The sequence below is a fragment of the Lolium rigidum genome, chromosome 6, assembly GCF_022539505.1.
Source record: "Lolium rigidum isolate FL_2022 chromosome 6, APGP_CSIRO_Lrig_0.1, whole genome shotgun sequence".
NCBI lineage: Eukaryota > Viridiplantae > Streptophyta > Magnoliopsida > Poales > Poaceae > Lolium > Lolium rigidum.
This window is the reverse complement of record NC_061513.1, coordinates 181405973-181416377: the sequence shown is the minus strand read 5'-3', so window position 1 is coordinate 181416377 and position 10405 is coordinate 181405973.

The following is a 10405-nucleotide window of genomic DNA, read 5'->3' as shown; positions in this document are numbered from 1 at the left end:
ATCCTCCTCAGCTGCTATGTGGTCTTCATTGAAGGCTACGCCGGCCTGTGGCCGGATGTGGAGTTTTAGAGCCGGCTTTTCTACATCAAGGCACAGACGACTGAAGGCCGTCTGAGGACCTGCGGCGCCGCCTCCATCTATCCTCGCACGGGTACGTCTTTCCCGCGGATCCCGACTGTCGATTCTGTGAAGAATTGGCGGATGTCTTTCTTTACGTGCGGAACGAGAGCCCGGCCTTCGACCGGCTCAACCTGCCGGAATACAACCCGGCTCCGCCAGTCGGCCGGCTCAACTGGGGCCACAACGCCAAGTCCTCGGACCCGGACGCGGAGGTGAACCTCCTGTGGGACTTTCTGGGGGAGTGCGTCACGGGAGGCCGGCTGAGCGCCGAGGACCTCCTCTGCACCTACGTCATGCGCCGGGTCATACCGCTCCAGTGGCGCGTCCACAAGATCGGGCATATGTCCGGCCGGCTCGACCCGACCCGGCGTCGAAGGCGGAGCTCTCCAAGTCCCAGGTAGCTCGCCGGGTGAACAACATCACCAAGGCCAATATGCCGGACAACTGGGATTGGGGGATGCCGCCCTACGACCGGGAGCAGCCGCCTGAACTGGTAAGTTTGATGTTTTGCCGTCTTCCGGCTTGCAGCTGCATGGCCGACTCGATATTTATCTTGTCTTGTTTTCAGCTTTTCACCCGCCAAGGCATTGAGGACGGCGACTTGGCGACGAAGGTCTGGACGCCGGATCACGTCGACCCGGCCGACCCAGCCGGCGACCCAGCCGGTGACGACGATCTGCCGGAGGTGCCGGACCAAGGCGGCCAAGGGGAGCATAATCCGCCGCCCTCGCCTGAGCATGAGCAGGAGCAGGAGCAGCCGCAGGCGGAGCCGGCGGAATCCGGCACGGGGCCAATCCCGGCGGTGCCTCTGCGCGCGGTGCCGCCTACGGGCACGGCGACTTCCGCGCCGAAGGGGAGGAAGCGGGCCATCGGCGGGTCCACGGCTGCGGTGGAGGCGAAGGCCAAGAAGCAGTGCCGGCAGGCGCCCAAGAAGGTTCCGGAGCAAGCCGGGTGAGTTCTTTTTTTTTCTCTGTTGTTTGATTCCTTTTCTTTCCTTCCTTTTTGTACTTATCTTTTCTTGCTTGTTCAACTAGGGCTCCAATTAAGTTTACCCAGGGAGGCGGCTCTCGGCAAGCTCCTCCCGTCACGTCGCCGCTTCAGCGGCAGAGGAGGGAGCCAACCCCGCAGCCTTCGGCACGCGCGCGCACGCCGCCGGCTGCTAACGTGCCGCCTGCGGCCACGCCGCCTTCTGCGGGGGCGTCTTCTTCAGCCGCGCCTCCTGCGGCGCCTGGCGGCGGAGTCCAGGGTCCGTCGGCGCGCCGGCCGACCATAGATGATATGTTTCCGCGTCGCGCCCCGTTTGTGGAGCAGGCGGCCGGAGCTGGCAGGGGCGTGCCGCCTGCGGCCGGAGCTGGAGTTGGCGGGGCTGCGCCGCCTGCGACCGGAGTCGGCGGGCCCGCGCCCAACGTTGTGGTGCTGGAGAGCAGCCCGGAAGGAGCGCCTCAGGCGCCGGAGACGACGACTCCCACCGGGCCGACTGCTTCGACCGCGCCGCCTCCAGCTTCGGAGCCGACGAGGAGGGAGCCGGCCAGGAAGGAGCCGGCAAGGGAGGAGCCAGCGCGCTTGAAGGACGCCGATTCCCGGGCGCTGGTGAGGACGGAGGGCCCGTCGGACCCATCTAAGGGCCTTCATGTGGCCAAGGGGGCCCGACTGCTGCATGTGCCGTCTGCCTCCGACTCCAGCCATGGCTCGGCTGGCACCATGGAGGCTGCGTGGCATCAGGCGGATGCCTGTGAGGTGACCAGTCGGGAGGGGCAGCCAGGCGTGGCGCCCATGAAGCTGTTCTTCTCCGGCTTCCGTGGCAGCCTCAAGGCCAAGGCCGCCGAGACCCTTGCCTAGCTGGCGACGCTGGAGGATGCCGACAAGGTATGTGTTTTCTCATTTTTTGCAATTTTGTTGTTATCCTGGTAGCCCTCCGAGGCATGGGCCGGCTGCTTGGAGCCGGTCCGGGTTTCGCCTGGATATCTGATTGTTTCTTTCAGGTGGTTGCGGAGCGACGCACCGTTTTGTACAACAAGGTGGTGACTAGCTACCACAAGGCCAAGATCGAGCGGGCCGGCTTGGCCCGCGAGCTGGAGGCTGTCAAGGGTAAGGCCTTCTCTCTTGACTTGCTCTTTCTGTTGAGTTTCTTTTTTACTGACGGCTTGTTTTTGCCGGCTTGCAGCTGAGGCCGCCCGGATCCCACAGCTGGAGTCGGACCTCCGAGTTGCCCGCGCCCAATGCGTCACAAGCGAGGAGGCGAACCGGGCCGCTGCCGCCAAGCTGAAGGTGGCTGACGGGGAGCTGAAGCGGCTGCGCCAGCTTGAGGCTAACCACCTCAAGGAACTTGCCGCCCTCAAGAAGGACGGGGAGGAGAAGCTGGCGGACCTGAGCAGGCGGCTGGATGAGGTGGAGCGGCAGCGGCTTGCGCTTCGTGAAGAGGTGACCACCAAGTCCAACGAGATGTCGGCCACCGCCAAGCGGTGGTTGGAGGAACTTAGCGCGCTCGACCGCGGCTTGGCGGGTGAGTCTTTTATCTTATGCCTTCCCCTTTGCCGGCTTTCGGCCGTCGGCTGCCGACTTAGGTTGGCAGCCGGCGGTAGAAACTTTTATTTTTCCGATATCTCCATCTTCGGGCTGGGGGTAGTCGGTTCTTGCCGGCTGCCGTCAGGCTTTTTTTTTCTTTTTTACTTCGAAATCTCCATCTTCAGGCTGGGGGCAGTCGGTTCTTGCCGGCTGCCGCCAGGCTTACTTTTTAGAGCTTCGAAATCTCCATCTTCAGGCTGGGGGCAGTCGGTTCTTGCCGGCTGCCGCCAGGCTTACTTTAGGACTTCGAAAATTTGTATTTTCGGCTACTTTTGGCTTCAACGGATTTCTTATGCATTTCTTCTTTGCAGCGGCCTTCCCTGAGGCGCAGGATGCGGCGTTAGCGGCTGTTGGCAAGGCGCGGGAGGAGCGCCGGCAGGCCACTGGGGAGCAGAGCTCCGATTGCTTCACCATGGATGACTATTTGTCGTCCATGGCTGCCCGTGTGGAGCCAATCACCAAGCTTGGCTGGGAGATGCGGAAGGCGGCGGAAGAGCTGATCCGGCTGCTATGGCCGACGGAGACGCTGCCGCAAGATCTCTCCAACCTCATCGCTTGGCTGGACAGGGCTCCCGACCGCTTCCTGGACTGGAAGGAGTCGGCCGCGCGCGCCGGAGCTGATATGGCGCTATCTTTTGTGCTCTCCTGGTATAACGAGGTTAGCCTCGACCAGTTGGAGTTCCGGCGCGCCGACGTGGAGGACAAGCTCCCGCCGGAGAACAAAACCGCCCGGCTCGCCCGTGCCTGCGCCATTGCCGACTTCGTCGACAAGGCTATCTTCATCGCGGACCCGAACCCGCCGTCTGACGACGAGGAGGAGGCTGAGGATGAGGCGGACGACGTGCCTGAGGATGACCCGGCAGCCGGCTCTGCTGATGCTCCTCCGACTGGTCCTGATCCAGCCGGTGTTTAGCTTGTACCTGTTATCCTTATGCTTTTGCAAGACAGCTCGTTAAATCCCCGGGATGCCGGGTGCATATGTAAGACAATATTATTATCCTTTTATTAGAGCACACTTTAATGTGTTTGTTTAATCATTTGTGTGCCGGCTTGCTTTCTTCCAACTTGTTCGCTTTTTCCCATCCGCCCCACTCTTTGGCTGTGCCCTTGCCGATCGTACGTCCGACTTGCGGTCCGTCGCCGGATCAAGAGCGTGCCGCTGGGTGAGGCCGATAGTATTTCAGTCGAACGAGTCGAGTTCGGCAACCCGACACTTTTGTGAAAAGTTGTGCGAGAAACAATTCGCTTTCACTCTTTCCCTTAGCCATCTTTCGCGTGCCGGCTCCCTAGGCACTTACTCCCGCCAGCCGGACAGCCGGGTTGCGGTCTGTAGCTGGTCGGAAGCCGGCTGTCGGAAACCGGATCACGTTACTAAGCCGGCCGCGTGAGAGGGTGTTGGCCAATTGGCGAAAACAATAGAGTACGCGAAAAACTTGTCGAAATCGGCGCTCTTGGCGCTTACTTTTTCATAGCTTACAAAAGGGTACAAGGGATACATACATTCCTGCTCTCAAGTATAAAATGGTCGAAGCAACCTGACATTCCAGGGACGTTTAGTCTCCTCGTCAGTTTTGTTTGCCTTGTTTTTCTTAGTCTCTTGGGCATCTATGAGATAGTAGGAATCATTGCCTACCGCCTTGCTCACGATGAAGGGACCCTCCCATGGGGATGACGAGTTTATGCTGTCCGGCTGTCCGTTGGATCAGCCGGAGCACTAGGTCTCCTTCTCGGAATGCTAAGGACCTGGACCTTCCGGCTGTGATAGCGTCGGAGGCTTTGCTTGGTATATGGTAGACCTGGACTCGGCCATCGGCCGGACCTCTTCAACCAGGTCGACTCCATCTTCACGAGCTTCTTTGGCTTCGGCTTCGTGTAGAGCTTGATCCTTGGCGCGTCGTGCTCGATATCGGTCGGCGGGACGGCTTCGGCCCCGTATACGAGGAAGAAGGGTGTGAAGCCGGCCGAGCGGTTTGGCGTCGTGCGCAGGCTGCACGGCACGTTGGGCAGCTCTTCGATCCGGCGAGCCGGCTGAGCGCTCAAGCGGTTCCACCAGCCGGGGCCGGATGCCGGCTAGGATCAAGCCGTTTGCTTTCTCCACTTGGCCGTTTGACTCCGGGTGCGCCACGGATGATAGGTCCATTCGGATCCCCATCTCCCCACAATAGCGTTTGAAAATGCCCTCGGCGAAGTTGCTGCCGTTGTCGGTGATGATGCTATGGGGGTAGCCGTATCTCACGATTATTTCCTTGAGGAATGTGACGGCTGTGGAGCCGTCCAGCTTCTTTATTGGCTTGGCTTCGATCCACTTAGTGAATTTGTCAATCATTACCAAGAGATGAGTCATGCCGCCTCGGGCTGTTTTGAATGGGCCCACCATATCCAAGCCCCATACGGCAAATGGCCAGGTAATGGGGATGGTCTTCAAGGCGGAAGCCGGCGTGTGCTTTTGCTTGGCAAAGCGTTGGCAGCCGTTGCACTTCTTCACCGGTTCTTCGCGTCTGCGAGCGCGGTCGGCCGGTAAAAACCGTGCCGGAAGGCTTTGGCCACTATGGCTGCGGAGGAGGCGTGGTGGCCGCACTCACCCCGATGGATTTCCCGTAGGAGTTCAATCCCTTCAGCCGGCTCGACGCACCGCTGGAGCACCCCACTTACGCTGCGTTTGTACAGCTCGTGGTTGATGATTGTATAGGCCTTGGCCCTTCTCTCAATCTGCCTGGCTTGAACCCTGTCATTGGGCAGCACACCATCGATGAGGTAGGAGAGGAATTCTTGTGCCCATGATGGCACGCATTTTATTTCAAATACGCTGACCACCAAGGCCTCCATCTTCGGAGCTTCCGGCTTTGACTGCGTGGTCGCTGGGTCCGGCTGTGAAGCCGGCGGGTTCGGCTGAGAAGCCCCCGAGTTTGGCTGGAAAGCCCCCGCGTTGGACTGAGAAGCCCCCGGGTTCGGCTGTGGAGCCGGCGGGTCCGACTGATAAGCCCCCGACTTGGGCGATGAAGCCCCCGGGTTCGGCTGAGAAGCCCCCGGGTCAGCCGGCACGAATATCGAATCCGAGTCCGGTGACGGTATGATGGACGGTTTCTTGAGGACCGCCAAGGCAACGCCCGGCGGAATAGCTTGCCGGGTTGAGCCAATCTTGGATAGGGCGTCTGCCGCCTCATTGTTTGCTCGTGGCACATGATGGAATTCACAGCCGTCGAAGAAGCCGGATAGCTGCAGGACGTGGAAGCGGTACGAGGCCATGTTGGCGTCCTTCGCGTCCCAGTCGCCCGATGCTTGCTGTATAACCAAGTCGGAGTCGCCGAAGCAGAGGATGCGACGCACGCCTATCTCCTTGGCCAGCTTCAGCCCATGAATGAGCGCCTCATACTCCGCCACATTATTGGATGCGGCGAAATGGATCTGTAGGACGTAGTCCAGCCGATCTCCCTTGGGGGAGGTGACGACGATGCCGGCTCCCAAGCCGTTTCGCATCTTCGAGCCGTCGAAGTGCAGCTTCCAGTGCGTGGAGTCAGGCACAGGCGGCAAGTATTGCATCTCGGCCCAGTCGACGAAGAAGTCCGCGAGGATCTGCGACTTGATGGCTGTGCGCGGCTCGTAGATGATGGTGTGGGCGGCTAGCTCCAGGGCCCACTTGGCAACCCGGCCATTGGCGTCCTTGCTGCCAATGATTTCCGCCAAGAGTGTTGTGGCCACCACCTTGATGGGATGCTCCTGGAAGTAGTGCTTGAGCTTCTTGGCCGCCATGTACACGCCGTATGTGACCTTCTGGTAGTGGGGGTAGTTTTGCTTTGACTGGGACAGCACTTCGCTAAGGTAGTAGGCCGGGCGCTGGACCGACTTGCTCCTTGCCGGCTTCCTTGCTGGCTTCCTTGCGTTCCACCACCGGGACGACGCTAACCACATGATTGGTGGCAGCGATGTACAACGAGCATCGGCTCCATTGAAGCCGGCGATGCGAGGATGGGCGCGGTTGAGAGCACGCGCTTTAAGTCACGGAAGGCTTCATCCGCTCGTGGTGACCGGACGAATTTGTCCGATTTCTTCAGCAAGCTGGTACAAGGGCGGTGCCTTCTCTCCCGGCCGGGCGACGAAGCGGCTCAAGGAGGCCGGGCATCCGGTGAACTTACGGACGTCCTTGGGGCACTTGCGGCAGTTCCATCTTCTCAATGGCACTGATCTTCTCCGGGTTGGCTTCGATTCCTCGGCGAGAGACGAGGTAGCCCGAGGAGTTGGCCGGCTGGCACGCCGAACGTGCACTTGGCCGGGTTGAGCTTCATCCGGAATCTTCGCAGATTGGTGAAGGTTTCTCTCGAGTCATCAAGGAGGGTAGGCATCTCCTTGGTTTTTACAACGAGATCATCCACATATGCGTGAACATTTACTGCCGATTTGATCCTGCAAACACTTTTGCATGCACCTTTGGTAGGTGGCGCCTGCATTTTTCAAGCCGAATGGCATAGTCGTGTAGCGATAAGCCCCATACGGGGTAATGAACGAAGTCTTTATTTGATCAGCCGGATTCAAAGGAATGCGGTGGTAGCCTGAATAGGCATCTAGAAAAGACAACGGTTCACGGCCGGCGGTCGAGTCTATAACTTGATCTATGCGCGGCGGGGGAAGGGGTCCTTCGGGCACGCCTTGTTGAGGCTGGTGTAGTCGATACACATGCGCCGGGAGCCGTTCTTCTTCAAAACCAGGACCGGGTTTGCTAACCGGTCCGGGTGCAGCACTTCCATGATGAAGCCGGCTGCGAGGAGCCGGGCGATTTCTTCACCGATGGCCTTCCTTCTTTCTTCGGCGAAGCGCCCGAGGGGCTGCTTCACCGGCTTGGCTTCGGGCCTGACGTGGAGGTGGTGCTCAGCCAACTCCCTCGGCACACCCGGCATGTCCCTTGGAGACCATGCGAAGATGTCCCGATTCTCACGGAGGAAGGCTGGTGAGCTCGCTTTCCTATTTCCTGCTCAAGCCGGCACCGATGGTGACGAACTTGTCCGGCTGCGCCGGGTCGAGCAGGATCTTCTTGGTGTTGTCGGCCGGCTGGAAGTGGGTCGTTCCAGCCGGGTTGCCCACAGCCGGCATTTCCGCCTGCGCGGCTTTAGCCAGGGCGACGGCGTCGTGGATGAGCTGCTTCTCAGTCGCGATGACCAACGTCTGGGCCATCTTGGAGCTCTGCGTGGCGCAGTCCATGGAGCGGCGGTAGTCGCCGGCTACGGTGATGACCCCTTTAGGGCCAGGCAGCTTCATCTTCAGGTACCGGTAGTGGGGCACCGCCATGAACTTGGTCGGGGCTGGCCTGCCCGGGAGCGCGTGGTAGGGACTCACGAGGTCCACAACCTCGAACTCGATCCTTTCGGTGCGGAAGTGATCCGGCTTCCCGAACATCACCTCCCAGCGTGATCCGGCCGATCGGCTGGCAGCAGTGGCCTGGCACGATGCCATGGAAGACGGTGGGGGTGGGACGCAGCTCGGCTTCTTGGATGCCTATCTTGCGGGCGGTGTCGCGGTAGAGGATGTTGATGCTGCTGCCCCAATCGATGAGGACGCGCGAGAAACGCACGCTGCGCCGAGTCGTGCCGATGGTGGGGTCGAGGACCATGGCGTAGCTGCCCGGCTTCGGAAGGACAGCCGGTGTGTCGCGGCGATCGAAGGTGATGGCCTGCTCTGACCAGTTTAGGTACTGGGGGACCGGTGGGATGATCGCGTTGACCTCGAGGGAACGGCTTTGCTGGCTCGTCTTGTCCTCGGGCTCGGAGGTGAAGATGATGTAGGTGGCATCCTCGGCCAGGTAGCGGCCATGTTGCACTTGGTTAGTCTCGTGGTGCTCGAGGTTGGCGTTCTCTGCGCCGCCTTGGCCACCCGGCCCGCCGGCTGGAGGAGGCGGGGGTGGGGGTGGGAGGGGTTCACCGCTTGTCAGCCGCTTCATGAAGTGGCAGTCGCGGGTGGTGTGGTTGGAGGGGTTCTTGCCGCTGTGGTACTTGCACGGCGAGTCGAGCATCTGCTCGAAGGTGTACTTCGGCTTCCAGGGCCGGTCTGTTTGCTTCTGGCGCCGGCTTCCGCCAGCCGCTGCGTGGTCTGACACGGCTGCCACATGGGCGGAGCCGTACCGGCGGTCCGGCTGGTCGCTGTGCCGCTTGCCGCGGTAATTATCCCGCCGGCTACCATGCGAGCCGCCCTCGGCCGGCTTGTGCTCAGCCGGCTTGTTGTTGTCCCGTCTTGCTGGGGCCGGTGAAATATCAGCCGGCGCCTTGCCGGCTTCCTCAGCCAGCGCGTACTTGTCGGCGATGGCCATCAAGGCGGCCATCGACTTGGGGTCGCTGCGGCTTAGCTTGTGCCACAGCATGGTGTTGGGCCGACGGCCTCCCATGAAGAAGCCGATGGCTCGGATCTCATGCACACCCTCGCGGGAGTTGCGCATTTCGCACCAGCGCGTCAGGTATGCGCGGTCCGTCTCGTCCGGGCCCTGCTTGCACATCTCAAGCTGTTGAGGGCGACCCGGCCGGCGATAGGTGCCGGTGAAGTTGCTGATGAAGGCCTCTTCGAAATCCAGCCAGCCGTTGATGCTGCCGGCTGGCGGGTTGTTGAGCCAGGTGCGGGCGGAGCCGACCAGCATCAGGGGGGAATAGCGTACCGCCCAGCGCTTGTTGCCCCGGGCGATGCCGACTGCGGTGGAGTAGTCCAGCAGCAAGTCCTCCGGCTTGGCGGTGCCGTCGTACTTGGGGGTGTCGCGCGGGAGCTGGAAGCCGTCGATCATGGGCTCGTTGGCGATGCGGGGCCCGAAGCACTTTGGGCCGGCTGGCCCCTCTTCTTCCGCAATGCGGGATTCGACCAGCCGGTCGAGGCGATCTCGGGCGTCTGTCGGCTCGATGCGCGGGCCCAGCCGGGTATGTGCCGGCTGGCGAGCGCCGCTGGCTTCTGGAGCCGGCCGGTGCGGGCGTCGAGGCTCGGAGTCTTGCTCCTGGTTCCGGCTTGGGGGGGCCCAGCTACGGCTGCTGCCGCCGCCTGGCTGGCGGCTTGGCCGGCTTGAGCTCGCGTGCGTGGCGCGGGAGTCGTTGCGCCGGCTTGGCGCTGGGGAAATGGACTCGGCCGTGTCCCTGGCATTGCCTGCGGCACCACGAGCATGAGAAGCTCTAGGGTCTTGGGCGTACCTGGGGTCTTTCGACTGCTTGTTGGAAGCCTTCAGCAACTCAGTCACCCGCGTAGTCTGGCGGCGTAACTCTTCGCCTTCGAGGCGGTGCAGCTCTTCTGCGGCGGCTTCGGCCGCGAGCATGTTCTTGTCGGGGGTGTTGTAGATGGGCAGCTCCATTGACGGAGCCGCTGTGTCCGCGCCGTCGCGGTCGATCTCGGCGCCTAGGTCGCGGCCTCTACGGCGGATCTGGCCGGCTCGGCTGGGGTTGTCGCCGCCTGGGGTGAGGCCATGGGCGCGGTTGTACTCGCGCTGGGTGATGTCCCACTGGCGCTTAGCAGCAGCCAGCTCCTCAGTCTGCTTGAGGAGGAGCACGCGGTGCGCCTCCAGGTCTGCCTCGACGGTGGCGGCGTCGGTGCCGGCACCGGTGGTGAGCGGAGTGCTCAGCTTTGCCCGGACTTCTTCCAGCCGGGATGGTGGTGGTGGCGGCTTTGCGCCTGATGCGGATGCATGCCCGCCGACGTTGCGCTCCAGGTCGGGGCCGCGAACGCGCGTGGACTTGGCGGGCTGCTCGTCGCCGGCTGCCATGAC